Genomic DNA, 22,221 nt, shown 5'->3' on the forward strand with positions numbered 1-22,221 from the left:
GGTCTTGCAGGCGCTGCAGCAGCAAAGTCACGGCACAGACGGGGACAGGGCTTTCCACCCTGCCTCTCTCCCTGCGACGTGCACATCTGGGCATGCAGCCCACACAGGCAAAGAGACCTGGAAGGAAAGAGCAGAGCAGCTGTCGCTGGTGTTGCTTGGAGCCAGGGCCGAGCATCCGGCCAGCTTTGGGAGGAACGCTCCTCCAGCCCCACAGTGGGGGTGGGCTGTGCTGGCACATGTGTGGTCAGCAGGTAGAGGGGAGAGAGCCTTCCCGTTGCTGGGGTACTGGGGAAACCACGGTGGGCAGCTGCACTCAGCAGAGCAAGGGCAGTGCTGCTGGCACATCCTAAAGAGATACTGGTGGCACACACATGCTCGGGCAACATCACAGTGTTCAGAGAGGTGAGGGACTCACCTCGAAGGGCTCTCAGCCGCTCCATCACAGCAGGATGTTTCCAGATAGACACAACGCTCTCTCTGGGTTCACTTCCTGCGCGTCCCACAAGCGGACTGAGCCACCGCTCCCACCGCTGCCACAGGGGTGAAAGCAACAACTGTGACATCACAGCAAGGAATGACACCTCACAGAGAATGACGTGCCCTGGGCTGGGGACCAGTTTTCAAATGGAACACGTAGAGGTACAATCTAAAGTGTGATCTCTATATTAAACAAGAGAAAATTAAAAATAAGTTTTGTTACTTTTTATATTATCTGATGCAATTTCTGAGGGCTGCTCTGAAAGTAATGCCCTCCAGTGCATGGTGTTGGCCCATGATGTCAGAGGTGAATGTTGGTGGTGTGGCAGTAGGAGTTGAACTTTCCCACCAGTATTCCATGGTGTGTTATTACCTTGTGACAGATGGCAGCAGAGGGATAGTCTGACACAATGGATCTGATGTGGAAGTGCAGATGAAGCAGAGATATGTCTCTGAACTCCTCCACGTGGAAGAAATGTCACCCACTGACATTCACCAATGCACACGGAGCATTGAAAAAGACCAAGCAGTGGATGTGAGCACAGTGAGGAGGTGGGCAACAGCAACAGCAACAGCAGGTCAGCTCCGCTGGTGCAGATTGTTACAAGTGCAGCACGGTGTGCAAACTCTTGTTCATTGCTGGTGAAAAGGCATAGCTCATAGTGTTGACAGTTTTGTAGCTGAGAATGTGAAGAGGTTTCAAGAGGGATTACAGCTTTATTGTGTGGAACAGTGTTTTCCAATTGGGTTGAAGCGGGATTTCTCTCCAAAAGTCTGGCAACCTGTATCTGGATGGCATAGATGCTGGCATTAAGGGGCTGCATGGCCCTGGGCAGCTGGGGGCAAGTCTGAGCCTTGCTGCCACTGGGCACATGCACTCACACAGACAGGTGTGCACATGTGCATGCATGCAGACACACACGCACACACATACACGCATATGCAAGACAGCCTGCACTGATCAAATTCAGAGATGACCATGGTGACCAGCAGCTTATGAAGATACAACTACTCCCTTTTATCCATTTTTCCCTCTGTTTTTTCACTTTTCTTTCCCAAACAATCTTGATCCATCTCCTCTCCAACCTCTAGCTTCTCCTTCATTTTGTGTGCAACCTCAAGATGCTCTATTCTACACCTCAAGAAATGATTGGTTTGGTCAGGGGTGCCTTTATAGCCTTTCTCCAGCCCCTTGCATTGTCCCACAGTTGTGGGACTGGTCACCCAGCACAGCGAAGGGCCAGTTTCCCAGCCCATGGGCCTCTGATATGGTAAGGAGACTCACAAGAGCTGGTTGCACTTGAGTGCCATTTCACAGGGGCCTCCTAGAAGGAATCCAGCAGGGGGCCACAAAGTTAATAAAGGGCTTAGAGCACCTCACATAAGAAGAAAGGCTAAGTAACCTGGGTCTGGTCAGCCTGGGGAACAGAAGACTGAGGGGAGTTCTAGCCAAATTAAAGAGCTGAGCAACCAGAGCAATCACTAATCACCTGAAGTTTAAGAAGAAAAAGTGCTGAATTCTGAACATGGGAAAGAGCAACCCTGGCTATACATACAGAGTGGAGGATGAGACATTTACTGAATTTTCTGGAAAGGAGGGAAAGGTATGGATGTACAGAGTAGTGGCACTATGTGTTCATATAGGATATTGAGTTATAACAGACAGAGAGGGCAGTGTTCATACAGTTCTATGGTTCAAGTAGAAGAGTTAGTAGCTGTGTGCAGTGATCATTAAAGAAGCTGAGACTGAAGAGCCAGTGAGTGGCCTATAACTAGAGAGTAGTGTAACACCATCATTTTGCCTGTTGCATATGCCGTATTCATTAGGAGAACACTAACCCCTAAAGACCAGCCTCTACATTTGAGAGATAATAATGGCCTATGGGCTTCGTAGCAAATAAACTAAATTGGTCCATTCCAAATCTCTGAGTTAAAACAGTACATGTTAGTGAGCACTAGCAAAATATTAGGGTTAGCTCAGATTCAGGCAGTCTGATGAGCAACAGGAGACCATACTTCTTAGGGTCTGAAACTGTGGTTTGGCTCACTGTCCAAACTCAAATCCATTCAGTCAGATACCAGAAACCAGTTTACTGCCAGGATGGTCCAAGAGTGGGCATAGTATGAAGGAATCTACTGTATTTTTCACATCCCATACCACCGTCAGGTGTTCTTAAATGTAATAATGGCCTCTTGAAATGAGCACTGAAACCCAAGAGTCAGGATGATCACAATGAGTGACTGATGCAGTAGTAAAGGTCAGGAGTCATTGGGGAATTAATGGGTCCCCATGACTCACTGCATTCTGCCCTAAAGCCCCATCTGTACTTCCTAGAAAAAGACAACCTGAAGATCCTGTAAATTCACTCCATTTTCCAGGTAACTTTCCAGCAGCATGGCAAGTACATCTGACCGTAAAGACTGCCTTCATCCCTCACACATGGGTGGCGGCTGATGCACATGGGAAAAACCATCATATCAATACCTCATGGGCAGTATGAATCAGTGCATCAATACCTGATGGATAAGTCTTCCAGAACCAGCTCATCTGGGTCCTGGAGTCCCTAGACAGGCCTTGCACAGCCTCCGCAACCTGAGGCAGCTTCTCACGGGCTCTGCAAGAGGTACACAGAAGCATGCATGGAGGCACAACCCAGGTAGGAAAAGGGATCCCTGGAAGCCCTGGCTGTGGTACTGCCCAAGTCCCATCAGCTTATGAAGTGTGAACAGAAACAAGCAGAGCAATTTTACTGGGATATGCTGAGGTAAAGACTAAAAGTGGGTAATTACATTTTTAGATTGTCTCCTGGTATAGGTCATGCTCAGAGGCTGAGATTGCTGTCATGCATCTGCTTGGAAAAAAATGCAATGTGACACTTAGCCAATGTGAGAATCTGTGCTGTAATTTGCTCTTTTTTGTGTGTGTGTGCATTTGTTTTTCTTAGCATTTCCCAGTTCCTACTACTCAAGCTGCCTGTGTTTCTTTTTACTGTCAGATCATGACAGACAGGTGCTAAGGTGCTATCTACAGCCTTGATTTGCTAGACAGACATTTTGGAGGGCACAGGACACAGCAAGTATTTCCAGATCCCCAATCCTATCAACTGGAGATGCAATAAGCCTGTGCTAACAGAAGATTAACCCCAAACTGAGAAAACAGTATTCACTTTACCACACCTTTTTACACGTGCTTGTATCATGTAATTCATCCCATATATATTTTGAGGACACCAAGTAGTCCTCAGTTTTTCCTAAGCTAGAGCAGGCAGGACCAGTCTGTTATACTGGGGGCTGGGGCTTTACTGCAGACAGCTTGCTGGAAAATTTTACTCAAGTAAGGAAAGAAATTAATGCAGATTCAGACCCACAAGAGATAATGTGCGAGATGTTGGGGAGCATTTATCCTGAAATGGCGCCCATTTGTCTCTTGTATCTCTTCAAGCCTCTGCTTTCTGCTGACATCTCAAACTGGGACCAAATACTGCTTACCCAAATTTGCTACCCTGTTCACTTATACCATATACAGCATAATATCACAACTTGTCAGTCTGTGTTGCCCTGGTTAGACTTCTAAAACTCTTATTTAATAGAGGAAGGTGATATGAATCATGAAGGATCAATCTGAATTATAATCTTTAGATAATTCATTATGCACACATTTCATGGGAGATCCTTAAATCAGCTGGGCTTCTTAACCAGAGTCGTAAAAATGTTGTCTGTAGACAACTGGAGACTTGACCCATAAATCAGATGACAGGCCAGCAGGTCTTATTCATGCTTTGTGTTTTTTCCCTGTGAGAATGAGACACTTAATTATCACCAAGGTCGCAGAAAAAGGGAAAAGCTCTGTAACACCAAGTTGATTTTGACAGCAGCAGTTCTTGCAACAATTTTTGAAAGCAGAGAAATTCACAAGCAGAAGGTGAAACTGCAGATGGCAGCACTGTTACAGTATCATCTTCATAATAGAATGACCTAAATGAGTGCTATCACCCTTTTCCCACAAAAAGTTGGAGCTGGTGATATTTTGAGGCCCCTTCTGACCCGGGCTGTTTTGTGATTCTTTGGCCTCAGCTGCACCTGCAGCCCTCCCTTACAACCTGTTCCCCTGCTGTGTGAGTGAGTGCTGGCCTCCAGCACATTGCCTGACCTCACAGTGACAGCACAGATCAGGTGAAACAATGCAGTTTCTTCCCATTAATGCTGCCTTGTCTCTCCTGATCAAGTGTGGGAAGGCTGGTTTGGGACTTCTCCAAGGAGAGAGAGAGAGAAAGGAGAGCAGGGATTGTCCCGGGGCCAGTTGTCCTAATGTGGATGCAGCCCCCTCCTCACAGTCCTCCACCTCCCTCCATGCAGATTTGTCCTTCTGCCCAGGTTTGACAGATCCACCCCATGAAGGGGACCACAGGGAGACTGGGATTAGAAAAGCAACATGAAAAATGTGCCTAGTGCAGTTCTCTAAAGTCCATTAGCCTACCTTATGGTTTCGATCTTTTATTTTCTTGAAATGGCATGGATTTAGCAAGCATATTGCAATTTTAAATGGAAGTGTAGGTTTATAAATCTATACTTATCCAGTCAAGGAAATGACCTGAGTCTGGGAAGTGCAAAGCTGCTGCCAGACTCCCCTGAGGCTAACAGAGCTGAATAACAGGGCCTCTGAAAGCCGGGTGATGAATTTTAGAGATTTGCAAAATCTTGGCCTGGGTTTTGCTAATCAATAGTAGTCACTTAGATATAATGAGCTGTCAATTGCACCTAGTTTGAATGATGGATGCTTATTTGATTCTGGAAAGAATATATTCAATGAGTTGCCAAAATTTATTGGATTAAATTCAGCAAATCAGAAATAACTAATTAGTACTGTTAATAGGCATTTAAAATACAGTTCATTTGTGGGCACGGTTTGTTCTGCACTGTTTTCATCTTTCCAGCAATGTGGGCAATACAGCTCATTAGGGTTAAGATGTGCCTGGGTTCTGGTCTAACTTCTGTGTTGGGTGGCTGAGCAAAGCAGGTAAGAAGATGGCATCAGCTCTGCCCTCCAGGAAAGGGAGACTTCTATGAAGAGTAGGAGACTCTACTGAAACACCTGGAGACAGCTGCATGCATAAGGAATCTTCTAGTCCTATAGTCAAGGGTTCAGCAGTTTCAGGTCCTCTTGGACTTTGCAGGATACAGCATATCCTTTTCTGTTTTATTCAACAAAGAACATATTCATGTTTCCACAAGTGATAATTATTATTTATATTAAAATAAATCAAAAACTGAAACAAAATCTGGTGTTTGTTCAAATATGGTTTATTAAATATACTTTCACTGATGGCAAGGCCACTCCCCCAGACGTTATTGCTGCGCCATAAGTGTAAGGCCAGCCTTTCCTTGGAATTAGCTACAGTCCTACCTACGGCTTGGGAGCCTGCCACAGGCAGTTTCCTAAGGTCTCCTGGTTGCCAGCCTTTGTTTGCATCAAAGTGCAAAAGAGCTGGCTTTGCTTCAGCTGTAGAGCCAGACAGGACCATGCTGCCATTTCCATTGCTTCCTGGTCTCTATACGGTGATTTGATCACGTTACCTTATCTCAGCCTGCAGTTCTGTTTTTCCCGCACTCTAGCACAGGAGATGAAAAGCGATAAGAGATTTATTTCTGGACTCGGTGCACTGTGAACACGACACACTCATGAAACAAGTGCATTCTTGGCCAGAGAGCAGCAATCACTTCAGCAGTTCGGATTCATCTCCTGTTGTCAGTATCTGGAGTAAAGATGTTTGAAGCTTTGTGAGATACGAGCAAGTGACTCCGGCATTCAGAGCGTGATTGAAGAAGGCATAAAGTTGTCAAGTGTCTCCTTTACCTGTATGGATGCTGCCAGCTGGATTCTTCCGGTCCAGAAGTGAGGATCTGAAAGTTTATGTGCAGCACTACAAACTGATGGTGATAAATCTGAGCTGTTCTAGTTGAAGTAGCTACTTTTTACTAGCAAAAACACATTTTTTCAAAAGCGTAGTGCTTCTTTCTACTACCCGTTCAGAAACCAAGTCAAACAAGCTGTGAAGTGACTTGCACTATGTAAAACAAAAACCTTTTTCCTCCTCAAGTATCAAGTTGATTAATGTAATAATGAAACTATTTCTAGGTATGTTGAAACAGTAAAAGCAGTTGGGCTAAATAAGCTTATTGCTTAATTTCTACTGCTATGCTATTCCTTGCAGGGAGGATGCTGGAAATGAAGCAGGCAGCACTCTGTCTGGCAGGAAGCTGAGTGAACAGAAGTACTTGAAGTGTACAAAGCAGACTGCAATTTTTTTGACATGGCTTTTTGAACAAATCTTTGAAGAAAAAGCAACACAAAATGCAATGTTATCACTAGAAATCAGATAGTTTTCATCTTGCTCACCTTATCTGAACCAAAAGCCTGTGAGATGAGAACTTCCAGCTGGTAAGTCCCTGACAGTTGTGGAGCTGGTGCTGGCTGCAGGGCTGATTCTGGGACAGAGGAATTTCCTCCCTCTGTGTAAGTCTGAAATTATTTCTTACCCTCTCCAAGTAACTGCCTGTTTGGAATTTATCACTACCAGGAGGGTATGCTGACTCTCCTTTGTTATGGTCAACATCACATCTCTGTGTGAGGTAGGACAATCAAAGCAAGCAAGAAGACTAGCTCACAGAATTAATATCAGCACTTTGACTTGATAACACATTTTTTATCATTAAATAAATGTCTCCTAAAAATTTCTACTTCAGGCATCGGTACCTACAACCAAACAACCACATATTACTGCATGATAACATTCAGAAATCATGAAGTCAGGCTTTTGAAATTCATTACATTTTCTCAAAAATCGCAGTGGGCACATTATCACATAGGCACATGTACATACTGCTTGCTCTCTGCCCAGGGAACACTTACATCACCTTCCTTGGCAATCATGCACACCAGGAACGTATTTGATTTTAATGAACTCAAGATTTGCCCATAGGCACTCATCCCCAGGGCTTTGAGAAAACAAACACTCAGCAGCAGGGCTCATTTGGCTGCATTGTCACAGCCTGGATCAGCAACTGCAATCTAACTTCCCAATACGTGCTTAATAGTGTTGGAGAGCCTTGCTGTTATGCCATGCATTGATCAAACAGGGCTCAAAGGCCTTCTACAAGTTTTAAAGCTTAGTCCTGATGGTAATAACGTCAGTGATGAAATTGCAATTGTATTTGGTGAGAGGAACGGCAGACACCTTGGCTTTTATCCTGAGAAGTTCTGAGCTGCTGAAGTCCCCAGCCAGATCAAGGAGAGCAGTTCAACACCACACAGAAGCACATCCTTGTTTAATAACAGTGTATTTACCAAGCAGTCCAATTAAACTTGACAGTCTGTTTACAGAGGCTTTCCACCCAATAGCCACCGTAAGGGTATCAGCCAACAATCCCAACAAGCTGGAAGACTGCAGCAAATTGAGCAAAAGGTGCTGGCACCGATCTCTTCATCACTCACAAATGCTGATGCAAATCCAATAAGGCTCGTGGCACATTTCTATCTCGTGTTAAGAACATCAAAGACCTTTAATGCTGATAATGTTTCTCAAATTTTATTGTGACATTCAAGAACCTGAAAATATTCTGCACCATCATCATCTCAAGGACATATGCACTCACTACTCATTAAAGAAAATGACAGTATGATAGGAGTTGGATAGCATAGGTCAGCTGCCAAATTCCTTACCTCCCACCACTAAACACGAGCAGCCAGTGCACTGAAGTGGGGCAGTGGGATGGGAGAAGGGGTGCTTGTTTTGTTCTGGACTGCTAGGCCTCCCAGCACTGCCTCTGTACCCAGACAGCTTTCCGTATGCCTGCCACCTCTCGCTAGCATCATGTCTCTTGAATCACGACCAGACCAGACAAGATTTTCCGTCTCTCTCCTTGGGAGTGTTCAGTGTAGCTCCTAGAGTGTTTCTCCTCCCACCACATACAGGCAAAATCTGAAATTTCCCAGTCAGCGTATTTTTTAATGCAAGTTTTAGTCTCTGATTACTGTATATTGTTTTTTCTTAGTCACATCTTCCTATTAGGGAATACCTTTCACTTTGTTAAATACATCTCTGACTAGATCTTTTTTCTTTGAAACACATTAAGGTCTATCTATGTTTAAATAAAAAAAAAAAAGAATCAGACATTATAGCAGTAAGCAAAAATAACAAAATAGCAACAAATAAAGGTATAAATGGTTAAAACACACTATTAGAAAGGTAAAGAGAGACAAGCACAGAAAGCAGCATAGTAACTGTAGTGTAGTAGCATATTTTGAGAGAAGAAACATGTAGCTACTAAATGAAAGTACTCTAATAATCATTCTCTACTTTCTGTGTCACATATTTTCTAACTCTGCACATTGTGTATTTCATTCTGCTGTTTCTGAATGAGTTGAGTGCCTCTTCAAAGGGCCCTCATTTTGAGAGGAAAACACTTCTTTTTTAGTAAATTTGCATATTGCTTACTAGATGAAGCACTTATCTAGCTGCTATTGCTCACACTTTCTGATGTTACAAATAATTTACACGTGCACAATAAGCAGACTGAGGATAAGAATTTAACCTTTTGATTTTTTTTTTTTACTATGTCTTAGAGATGAATTTTTGAATGTAAACTTAAATTCAGCTCTCAGAAACTACAAAATTAACTTTTGTTGTAACTAAATTTACTGTAAGTGTAGTTGTAAGTATGTTTTCCAATTCTAGACAATTTTCAGAAGTCTTTGGAAGTGATTTAGACACTTGTAATCTTTCAGTAGAAACTAAGGACTGCAGACAAAAAAACTTCAGATGTTTCACCACACCTATCTCAGTTGGCTTGTAGAAAACCTCCTGTTGTACCAGTACCGATTAATATGAGGCAATGATCCTGGAAGAAGCCTCCCAGATGCCCTGCCTTTGGCCAGAGTGGATTTGAAGGGATCTTCACTTGGAAGTGCAGCTCAAAAAGACTTGGGACAATGGCTGGCTTTCGCTAACTGTGCGTTTGAAGATTTGTGTATTCAAAGTATCAAGTAAAGAAGCTGATTAAGTAGTATCAAGTATCAAGTAAAGAACATTCTGGACAGCACTTGATTTTTTCCATAGTATTTTCCCCTCTGACTTATTTCTATCTTGTATTACATTAAAGATGTTTAGTGTGATGTTCATTATAGTGTCTTTCATTGGAATATTTCTCTTGAGTATGGGAAGATGATCCACATTAATATGTGATTTTTTTTTTTCCATTATGGGCTACATTATTAAGTTCATTATTGTATTTTAATTGATCTTATTATAGCACACTGAGTAGTTTGGTATGGTTTCAAGTTTGTTAACAACGCTATTACTAAAATAGTAAAAGCTGCATTTCTATTCTGTTTGATACTGAAGCTTTCAAAATTGCTCTCATTCTGTCACATAGCTTGGGATCACAAATCTGGCATTATCCTACTGTCTTTTGTAGTACTTCTAACTTCTCTAATAATCTGCTATTTCAACAATAGCTTGATATATCACTAAGCTAGGGATGACACAAAATAGATCACATCTGGCTACAGACATTGGCTTTGTCAAACAAAGTCTTATCCTACTCAGAAAGACTGAATGAGTTATGCTTTGCTATTTAAAAGACTATTGACAGAAGGACTGTCAAGCCATTTATAAAATTACTACTAACAAATTGGGGCTTACTCCAGTCTGTTGTTGCACTGTTTTTTCTCCCATCCAGTATTTGTTTCAGTTGCTTTTGGCTCCTACATCCACAGCAGAACTGTAAACATCTGCATCAAGGCCAAATCATTTCCTGCAACGTACTGTGTGAACTAACAGATTTGAATTTTCAGCCACAGTATTTCTGTTTCTACTTATTAATTATGAAAAAAAATGAGCAATTTTCTATCCTGTGTAAAGTTTCTGGCTAAGCAGAGTTAAATAATACCAAGAAAGCGAAGGTGCCTTCCTTTTTTCTTTTGAAAGGTCATCAGTTAGGCCTGTATTCAGTACTTAGGTTCGAGGCTTGCTTTAAGCAGACTCAGACTGTGGTTACATCTATAAAATTCAACACCATAAAGGATTCTGCAGCATTGCAACTTGGTCAGATGTACTTTTAAACTACTGCAGAAATCTCTGGGACAGTTTTGGCCCAGGGTAATTTGTATTCTTCAGAATAGTCCCTGTCCTCAGGCTAGGAGTTAGCACAGCTCAAGGATCATCCCATGGCACTCTTTGTGTAGGGCTGCACTGCTCAGTAGGGTAAGAAAGACCAACAGTACATTCAGGCCCTTCTGCATAAACTGACCTCATTGCCAGAGTGTAGCCAGCTAGTCCTGCTGAAATGATGGCCACTTTAATAGGACACTGACAAATACTCTTCTAACTCTTTTCCACAGAAGCACAAGTCACAAAAATAAATGAGACATTATTTTCCAGTCAGGGTGTGGAAAGAACATTCCCATCAGCTTCAGTGAGAGATAAATCAGGTCTTCCAGGCAGAAAGCTACAGACAAGTGAAACAAACATGGAAAAACACTATTTTTTCTCCAAGTGTGTTACTCATGAAGCTCAAATGGCCCACATAAACTTCTGAAAGCTTGAGAGACAGTTATCTCAACTGTACTATTTCACACACTACAAACTAGATCAGAACAGCCCATTCATAACTCTTGAGACATGGCTTGTTCTAATGTAGATCTATCCAGAAGCTGTTTCATGACCATGAGGCTGGGACTGCTCCCGCTTTGGTAGGCAGCAATCCAGTTGTTAGAATTCATTTCACTAGATTTCCTGGTGCCTAATGGAAAGCTCAACCCTTTCCCAGCCCTGATGGGAATCTAATTCACACTGCTGGGAGTTTTCATTCTGTCACTCCTTCAAGGTATGTGGTTTGTTTTTAGAGCTCTCTGTTATGTGGAAATTTTGATATGCGATGAGTCAGGTGAGTAGACTCCCATCTTCACTGAGATGACAAAGGGACTGGAGCTTGTGAAAGCTGGGACTGTTCAGCCTGGAGAAGAGAAGGTTCAGGGGGATCTCATGAATGTGTATAAATTCCTGAAGGGAAGGAGTGAAGAGGATGGAGCCAAGCTCTTTTCAGTGGTGCTCAGCGCCAACACAAAAGGCAATGGGCATAAACTAGAACACAAGGTGTTCCTTCTGAACATCAAGAAGCACTTCTGTGCTGTGCAGGTAACAGAGCACTGGTACAGGCTGCCCAGAGAGATTGTTGTCTCCTTCTTAGAGATAATCAGAAGCTGTCTGGACATGGTCCTGGATACCCTGCTGTGAGTGTCTGCTTTTGAGCAGGGTTTGGGCCAGATGGACCCAGAGGTCTTTGACTTTCTCAGCCATTCTGGGGTTCTGCAATTAACTGGCATAAAAAGCCTAAATATACCAAAATTCGATCTCCTTGTTTGTGCACAGAATTGTGAGAGAGGTAATACGCTCAACTGGATGGACATATCTCCGAATGCATTGCTCTTGACTTTCTCTCTTCTTACCCTACTTCACGCTTTCCCCACAATATCTACATTTGCCTTTTTTATTTGTGGAAGATAAGACTACAGAACTGTTCATCACAGTTAAGAGGGATTCGAGAATCTCTGCTTAGAGTTGTTTTCCTTCAGATTTCAGTCAAATTGACAACAACCTGCGTAACTTGTGTCATCAGGCACAACCAGGCAGTGTATGTGGGTCTTGCCCACAGAAATGCAACTCTACTGCACACCTCTAGAAATGTCAGGGCTGAGTTATAGATTGCTATTTGTCCTAGAATTTATATGTAGATTACAGTGTACACAAACTCTTAACAATGTGAAATAAATGAATTAAACCTGACATTTATAGATTAGGCAAGTCAACTGCTGCTTGGTTACACATTTTTATGGACTCTGTCACAATACTCTTCTAGGCATAAGTACTTCATCTAACTTCGTCAGATTAGTCTTTCTCTCTCAGCTTTTGCTTTTTTTTTCAGTGGAGTGTTTCTCCTGTTCTCTCAGATGAGAAATGTTACTCATCCTCGGACAATTTATTCCTTCTGTGGAATAATGAAGGGCTTCAAGGTGGCAGTCATTATGACTTGTGATGGCAGTGCTGAAGCAATTCCATCATCCCCAAGCTTACAGAAGTACCAGATTCTCTGAGCTTTAGCCTGGTTTTATTTGTTTTTTTTTCCTTTTTTTAACCACAAAATTGACTGAAAACAGGTCTCAAAAAACTTTTGTTGGTGCTATGGCATAAAGAAGAATTTACGGGCTATAGATATGTTGAGGGCACCCAGAGGCATGTATGGAGGGCAAAAAAAGCAGCACACTGCTCCTTGTCTAGGTCTCATACACAGTTTTTTTGTTGCTAGAGGACAACTCATTTTGCATTGAATATGAAGGTATTTTGTTAATCCAATTCCTTTCAATTCTCTGCAGAGGAAGTTTTTTTGGATTGTCCTGATGACCTTCAGACCTGTCTTCCCTATTGTAACACTAGAGTCCAAAAGCTTCTCTGTTTTAATTCTCATTCTGCTATAGGGATCTTCTATCAGGAGGTCAATTAATACTCTGGTGCTCCACACACATCAATGAATATTGTGGTAATAACTGTCAGTTTTTAACAGAGCTCTCATTAGCAGCAGCTTCATTAAAATTTTATTTTAAAAGGACTATCCAGCTGATGTTAGAAAACAGCATTTTTATGCAGGCAACAATTCCGAGAGAAGGAAGTCCAAGCATATTCAGTATGAATTCTCTTCTTCTTCAGACATAAATGGCTCCTGTTTCAGCACTACACTGACTTCTTTTTACATGATTCAAGAAAGTGACTGCCAGGTTGGTGCAATAATGTAATTGCACTCTTGGCTCTTTTTTTTGTGAGAAGGATATGTAATCCCCGCTCACCAATGTAATATGCATCCCTCCTCTCCTTTCCTTCATCCACAGAGGGTAAGAAACTGTTATGCACCCCCTATTACACACCACAAAGGATACTGTCATACTTTGTCGCCAACAGACAGAATTTGCTCCTGGCAGCTAGCAGGAGCCTTGGTCAGGGCATTTTATGGTGTTGCACCCATTGCAGGCCAGAGCACTCTTTTACAACTCCACACATCTCTACAGAGATCTACATCCACAGAGATCTGGCATTTACAGAGAAAGCGTGTGATTTTTATTTGCAGCAGGGGAATAAATCGGTGCAATGGACAGCTGAATCAGAAGAATGCAAAAAGAGGGGAAGAAATGTCTCAATATGTTTTAAAACTTTCTCATTGTGGGGACTGCCGCTGTCCACAGAAGAAGCAAGCAATGAGCCCTAATGTTTCTGATTTCAATGTGAGGCAGTTTCAATAGGCACCAGCAGACAAGCTTTCTCACATCTGACAGGATGGGGCCCTGTGGCTCTATCTGTTCCCAAAGAAATGGTTCCTCCTTCTTCCTGCTCTCTCCTTGCTTGGAAATGCATTTAAAGGGCAGAATGACCAGGTTGCCCTCTTACTGTAATTGCATGTGGCTTTCTTTCCAACTCCCTTTCGAGCTCACAGTTAATTAAAACCCTCTAATTCCTGAGAAACAGTTTCTGAGGTCATGTTATTCTGACCTGCTGGCAAGCTGCATACACGCAGTGAAAGAGAGTGGAATCAGTTCCTGTGCAAATCCCTCAGAAGGGCAAAAAGGAGCCTGCCGTGCAGTCTGTATGCCATTGTAGATTGTTGCTCTGTTCAAATACTCAGTGACAACTGAAAAACACCTTTTGTTGCTGCAGCTTCTGAGGACCGCTGCAGTAAATTGTGGCTATCTGTGTTGTTGCTGTTCTTCTTCAACATTGTTTTCTCGAGTGAAGAAGTACTTTTTCCTGCTAGGCCTTAGCATACACTCATGCCATGTTTGTACTCTATCAGTTCTGTGCTGAAGCAGATCTGGGAGAGGAGAGTGCCCTAACGGGAGGTGCCCAGCACTCCTGGCCTGCAGTGAGGCCTGCTGCCATCTGCCTGACCCACCTCCCAGCCCTGCCTTGTGCTCCAGCTCAATGGAGCCCTGCCAGGCCTCGCAAAGCCACTGCTCTTTGTAGCACTTGTAACTGTCAGTCTCCATCAGGGCTCTGCCCGGCCTCTGGGCAGGGAGCGTCAGCGAGGGTTCAGTGTCACAACACACTTGTCATTCAGATGCAGTATTACAATTCAGAAACCCTTGTCATCTGGGTAGGTTGGTCCAGGCAGCCTTTTTAAGGGATGCCAGTGGCCAAGCAGATCTGGTTCAATGCCTGCATGGATGTTGGAGCTGAAGGCATGTTGCCATCAACCTGGCATCATTGTAGGAACATCGACACGAATGAGTCCTGTGGGGAAGCAAGCAAAGGCACCGAGGTGTTTAAGTTCCTCCTTCCCAAGGGAGGTGCAACAGCCTGTGTTAGGGTAGCTGCTTCTCCAAATCAAGTTGCAATAGAAATTACTACGTATTGCTTTTGTTTGCTTTCCACAGAGCCTAAAACCAATTAATCTCTTGAGTTTTCCTATGTTCTTAATTTCACTTTTTTAGTGTATTTTACATATAGAAATATTTCATCTAAGGAAGATAAGCTTAGCTTACATTATTTTTCTATCCCAATTGCATTTGTGACTAGAGTAAGGTGAGCTGGTCCATAGATCCTTCTTAGGACATTGCCACAATGTCTACCCTGAAGCATATGTTATTGATGACATTTTATTTCCTTAAAGCATTATCCTTGTTATTTCCCTACAGAAATAACTTTTGGCTTAAAGAGGGGCTGTGTCATTATTCTCTCTGCCCCGACTGCTTGTTGAAAGGGTTCTTGGCGTATATGCATGATAAAGAGCATGTTCAGAGGTGGGAATCAATAACTCACTATGCACCACGTTTGGATATATACTCATTAAATCCCCAAGTGAACCAATTCCCACATAAGGAATTCGCTATTCTTAAACTCCTGGACACACGTGGCTATTGTGGCTTTGCGCAGTAGTTATGTAGGAGCAGCAGAATGGCCCTGCAGACACAACTGTGCAGCAGCTCTCCCAGCCTGAGCCCTTGCCTGGTAACACCAATTAGCATGACAGTGACCCAACTGTCGTGGACTCATCTGCATATGCACATCCAAACGCCTCATCAATTTTTGTCACATTTAGTAACACTGCCCTTCTAGCCCCTCCGCTCTGCCTCATGGACACCTGAAGTAGCAACTGCTCCACTCTGCAGGGTGAGATGGGGCAGCTGTCCCAGGGCTTTGGGCATTGCTGAGGACTGGCAAGCAAGCCAGGACCTTTGGAGAATGGACAGAAAAATCACAATACATTTAATGAAAAGAATAAAAGATGGTGCACACCCCACCAAATGTTCTAGTAGCAATTAAGCATCTTTCAAAAAAATTCTCATTCTAGCTGCTACAGAAAGCACAGCATTGCAGTTTCCCTTTTGCTCCTGTTGCTCCCTGCTGCTTCTTACAGTGATGTAGCCTTGTGCACATCTTGATTAAGAGACTGCTTCCTCCTTGGAGGCCCTGTGACTAGCTTACCCAGTCCCTGCAAATCACAAACTATTTGTCCAAGTTGTTATTTATGTTTTATTTTATATTTTTATTTTATGTTACCATTTTCTTTCTGTAATACTTGGTTTAACAGATTAACTCTCCACGTAATTAATACTTTTAAAATACTTTAAAATACTTTTAATGAATATTTTTAATACTTGGAAAAAAGCCCACAGAATTTCATGTGGTTTCATTGCATTTGCTGACAATCAGGAACAGAATGCTCAGTTCTGCTAAGCTGTGCTGCTGGCTTTGCAGCAAACTCATGCATCCACTGGCAGCCCAGGGCCTGCCACACAGAAAACCCACAGCCAGCTAACACTGTCATATCCACTGAAAGTTTAAAAACCTGGAACTTCTTTCTGCATCAAAGGGAACTCAGGACAACAAAATCTAAACAATAAACCTCAGTGAATACATAGCGAAGATGCTTTATTTGCTGATAAACCCTGATCAAGGAGCTCAGGATGAAACTTATTTGCACTGACAGCAAAGTCTCTTTCACTTCGTGGTAATGGCACGGGAATGGGCAGGAGATCAGGGCTGGGGAATTTGTAGCTCTTGTCTTCACCGGTGTCTCCAACTGCAGCAGTGATACTCCTCACACTGACTGGCTGCAACAGGTAGCACAGAGAAGGCCACAGTTCTTGCTGAAGCAGTGTGTCTGCATGTTTCTCCATCCTATGCACTGCAGCTGGGGATGCAGCACCCACAGAACCTCACTTGCAGGCCACTGGCTTCAGGCTGAGACATGGCTGTGATGGGGATTGGTGCATAACCTTCACTGACAGACGACAGCCATTCAGGAAGAAATAGCATAAAAACCCCAAATACTGGAAAAATAATAAAAAGTCAGCTGCATTCTGCCTGCAGGACAGAGTTGCCTGGTTTGAGGACTTCTAAGGCAGGAGTTACCCGACAGCATAGTGAGTATCTCCTTGACACATGCCTTGCAAGAAGGCAAGGGAAGAAAAGATACCACCCTGAAAGGAAAGCAGAGATCATATGCAGAAAGTCCCCATTCAGTTCATCAGTCTGTGACTGCAGATATCTCGGGGACTGTATCCGTTTTCTTCAGAAACATCCTTTTCTACTGAGCCAGCATTGAAAGAATTTGTATGACATTCAATTACCCACAAAACTGCCATTGATTTCTGTGGCCAAAGTGCAACAAAATGCCAATGCATGTTCTTAAATGTGGGCTGTTTTGTACTCTAGCAAAGCAAATGGGTCCCCTGGCTCCAGGGAACACATTTGTTCCACTGAAATCAGACATTGCCGTATTATCCCAGCAGAGATCAGGCCAGGCCTAGCCTGCAACAGCTTGTGCTGCTGGACAGCTTGGTTGTGCAGAGGCGCAGGGCTTTCTGAGCTGTGAGAGCAATGGGAGCAAAGGACTGAGCATCGGAGGGGCAGGTGATGGAGAGCTGAGAAATGTCAGCCTGAGGAAGAATGGAAGTGCTGCAACAGGTGCTCAGCATTATTAGAATAAAGTAATATTTTTAAAGAGCTGGCGAAGAATGTGGAAAAGATTATGAGAAAAAAGGAGTCCTCATTTTTATGTCCACATCCCTATCAACATTTTTGGGCTATTTATGATGATGTTTAAAGCTAAAATTATTTAACATTACCTCAGAGGAATAGGCATGGTACTTAAACTTATAACAGAAGCTACGGCAGCAGTTTGGTAGGAAAAAATAATGATCATTACAGGTTTTGCATGAACAAAATTCAGTTATATTAACTTAATACAAGAAGAAAATCTTTGTTTAGAAAGAAACCACTTTAGGATGAAAAGCAATAATGTATCAGATGTGTCCCACTTTCAGATGTCTGTAAGTGCTCTGCTGTACAAGATTTATCATTTTCAAAGGTTTTAGTACCATTTGATTTGTTCCACATCCAGCTGAGCGACCCTCTTCATGAGAGGGCACTAACAGAAATCAGCCGAGGATCCTGTTGCTTGAAAGTGGCAGCAGTTCTGATAAGGCTCGGTAGAATCTCATCTGTTTTCTGATTGGGGTCCTGTGTCTGTCCATGGGGACAGAGGCGGTTGCCCAGTGTCAGGCACTCCAGCACTGCCATCAGCTAGAGCTCAGGCAGAGCAATCTGAACAACTGCCAGTTCCCTTTTTGCACATACATGGCGATGTACTGATCAGGACAGAGATGACATAAAACAATGTGAATCGCATAGCAAGTTTCAATGCTTAAAGCATCAAAATCACAATTTCTTTTTCCATTTGAGATATCCAAAGACCTGTGCAGGTGCAGTTTATGAGCAGGACAGCAGGGCAGAAGCATCACCTTCCTCCAACTGGCAGCTTTGCAGCTGGTCTGCCCAGAGGAGCAGAGTTTGGCAAGTAGCAAGAAACCTGTGGTCAGAGCACTCAAAAGGAGCTACTATAGGATTTCATCAGAAATGTTTTCTTGGTGTGCAGTTGTAAAATATCATGACAAGATACTTTTTTAGCTTTTTTTCCTAGCATCTAGGAAAGTTGCCTTGGCTGTTCATTCTTCTCCAACAAAACAATTCACAATGAGGTAAGATGACGACTTGATACGGTTGTAAAACAGAATGTTGACATTTCTCTCTCAATATATGTATATATGTCACCAGGCTCAAAGCTGAGATAAACAGAAAGAGGGGCATTTTCCTCTTTGCTATGAGATGAGTGCTGAACTCACAGCAGGCTCAGCTGTGACAGGCACCATATTCCAAGCAGCGGAGCCATTTATCTTGATGGGGTAACCTGTGAATAAAATCACTTGGCAACTGTGGATTTTGCAGATTTAGGTCATGTTTGTCTGATTTGTTACAGGTAGCAGTGACTCAACCAAATCTTAATCAATTTTTGCATTGGGAAAACATGCCAAAAACTAGAACTTTTGTCATCTAGCATGTTGTGACTTCATAATATTGAAAACCCCCTGAGGCATATGTTGTGCTAATTAGCTTGTTTTCAGTAGCTGAATACATCTGAATAACAAATTCAATTTCAACCATTGTGTATGCTACAGAAGTGGGGTGACATGAGACCACACTGATGTTTATTTAGTTGTCTGAAGACAGTACTTCTATCATGAGAAAAAGAATTAGGGAAAATTATCGTATCCACTGCTGAAATAAGAATAAAGGTAAGTTCTGCCTACGGTGGGTCTGACTGCTGTGGTGATGTATATCCACGAGAACCTGATGAGAAACCACCAAGGCTGGCCAAGGAGTTCCCATTAGCTTCAACTGGCAAGAGCTCAGGTCCTTAGTTTATTCATAGGTGATGAGAATATCACTGTGAAAGCAGAGGAAATGTAGCCAACAAGACCTTTTTTGTAAGGCAATAGAGTATATCCCATGAACAAGCAGTCTGGCAGTTGGTTCAGGAGAACCAGCCTCTAGGGTCTAAACCCTCCTTTTACTCAAAAAAAAACTCTTAAAGTTTTGATTCTGTGAGTTTTCCCCAGTGAAGTTCAGTAATACTCATTTCTTGCACTGGCCTGAAAGTACTCGAAGTCTCTTGGAGAGTTCCCATGGCTGATGATAAATCTATGTGCAACGTTCTGAGGTGAAAATAATATCAGACCTGCAATGTGAATTATTTACATGACTGAATTTAGCTAAAATCAGCACTTCAGAGATACAACACAGACTTCAGTGCTCAGGAAATGGTTTCAGTGCACCACAAGATCCTTGAGCCGTATCTGCCAACACAATCAGCAACAGCAATGTGGAGTTAAACATCTGCACTTACACCAGCTGCAAAATATCTTAAAACTACAGACACTGGGAAATTAAAACTTTCTTAGAATTTCCATCACATATCTTATTTTTTAAACAGTTTTTTAACAGTTCTAACAATTTAACAATTTCTAGTCCCCTGTGCAATGCTATGTAAAAACTCTTTAAGATTTCAAAATCTGCTTAAAAACAAGTAAAAAAATCTCAGTCTAGGAAAACCATCTTCTGTCTAATTTGGATTAGCTTGTGTTCCTATGGTTGTTTGTTTTTTTACTTTTCTCATTTTAACTGAAAAGCCAAAGGAAAGTCAAAAGAGCAGTTCTAAATTGAACTCGTATTATTTTGCTATTTACATAAAATAAGCATATTCAGTTTTGTTGAAATCACTTTCTCTGCAGATGAATGTAAACAGCTACTGTCTTCTCAGCTCAATAATCTGATTCTGCATTTATATGTTATGAAGATATGCCTGCTTTGTCTCATCAACATTTGCCTTTTCTGAAGGCATGAAAATACTACTTTCATGTTAGCCTCTAGGATTCAATAAACTGAGGCAAAAGGAAAATTTTGTATTCTTCACAATGTTTGTGTTATAAACCCTCCTTAATGACCTGACCACTCTTTTTTACAAGCTTGTATTTCATTACAAACCAAATGATTATTTAGCATTATACATAGCATAAGCTTTCTGTTAATCAATACAGGTCGTGAGAAGCAATTCCTACCGAATCACTGTTTATTGAAGTTAACATAAATAAAAAAGGAGGAAAGCTCCAAACACTGACCAAAATTAAGGAAGCCTCAAGGCAGTAAGCATTGCACTCAAAGCATTCATAACTCAGTGCTGCCTGCACTGCACAAGCTCTGAGGTGCCCTACTGATGGCTGTGATGCAAATAGGACCAGCCACCAGAAAGCCAGTGCTTTCTGAAAGAGTTAGATTAAATGCTCCAAAATGCAGATAACATATCAACTTAGACACAGGTAGGATAGAAGAGATTTGCATACCAAAAATTGCCTGAGACAGTTTTTATATGATAGAGGTGTTGCTTTTCCTTTGCAGCAGGAGGAGTCTCCACCACTGCAGGTCTCCAGCATCATCTAACTCACCTCTTGCTACAGTCAGTACCTAGCGTGACCACCTGCTCTTTCTCTGAGCCTGCCTTGCTCATATTTTGGTTCTGACTCTATCAGATGTGCTGGCAAATACTTTGTGTTCAGCAGTGCCTCGGTGTTTGCAGCCTACTACTAAACCTACGCATGTTACTCAATTGCAGCCCATGGAGTAGTTTGCAGGGGTGATGGTGGGCCCTTCTGAATCTGCGTTCCTTCTGATAATTCCTTAGTGTAGTTGAACTGCATGATCTTGCCTTCTGACACATCCTGAGAAAAGCTATGCTTATTCAAACATATGCTCTTTACTCATTATTGCTGGAAAAGCAAGGAGAACAAACCCAATATAACCTGTTGTGCAGCTGAGGAATTTCAGGTCACAGATGTAAAGTCCACAGTCTCACTGATATTACACAGAAAAATCCCTGTAGGGTATATATTATTCAGGCTAAAAACAGGGAAGGAATATAGGTAAAAGTGGACAATAAATCAGCATCTTAGGAATTCTTAACAGCGTGACCCTCGCTCCTTCTATACTACTGCCATTTAGTTCCTCTACTTAAGCTGCAAATATTTATCCAAGGCTTGAGGGGATGGTAGGGCATAAAGTTTTTATAGAAGCTCGCTTAGAACAGCACACAAGAAAATACAGCATGCAGGTCATCTCAAATTAGCGCCAGTAAAACTTTTATGGACTCTTCCTGGGTATTTATGTGATGCTCTCATCTCAGTGCTAGCCAAGAGGCACCATGTAGCAACAGTGTGCCATGATTACGCGTCTGTTTCAGATGTTTTAGATGCCACAACCCTGGAAGCCACAAAGAAGAGGTAGCAAATCAAAGTGCGAGGAGCTAAGAATGTTTCAAAATTATTACTGAAGCATCTCCTCTCTCTACCCAGACAGAAGATTATTTCAGTTGTCCTGAGCCATGCTGTCCCATCCTGTGTGAAATGCCCTGGGAGAGTGTCCAACAAAGGAAATGTCAGTGATGGAAAGCTGCATACTAGCCAGTGCCCTGTGATGCTTTAACAGGAAGCACTGGGCCAGACTGATGAATAGGGGCAACCTCACCTCCGGCCACCTGCAGATTGACCCCTGGTGCCATGAGCAAATATCTGGCCAGGAGCAGTCATCTCAATGCGGCCTTCTAGTACCTAAAAGGAGCTTATAATCGCTTGTAATCAGGAGGGAGACCAACCTTTTTTACACAGTCTGATAGTGATAGGACAAGGGAGAATGGTTGTAAAGCAAAAGAAGGAAAATTTAGATTAGATATTAAAACTTTTTACTCAGAGGGCAGTAAGGCCCTGGCACAGGATGCCCAGAGAAGCTCTGGGTGTCTCCCATCCTGGAG

The sequence above is a fragment of the Meleagris gallopavo genome, chromosome 1 (assembly GCF_000146605.3).
Source record: "Meleagris gallopavo isolate NT-WF06-2002-E0010 breed Aviagen turkey brand Nicholas breeding stock chromosome 1, Turkey_5.1, whole genome shotgun sequence".
NCBI lineage: Eukaryota > Metazoa > Chordata > Aves > Galliformes > Phasianidae > Meleagris > Meleagris gallopavo.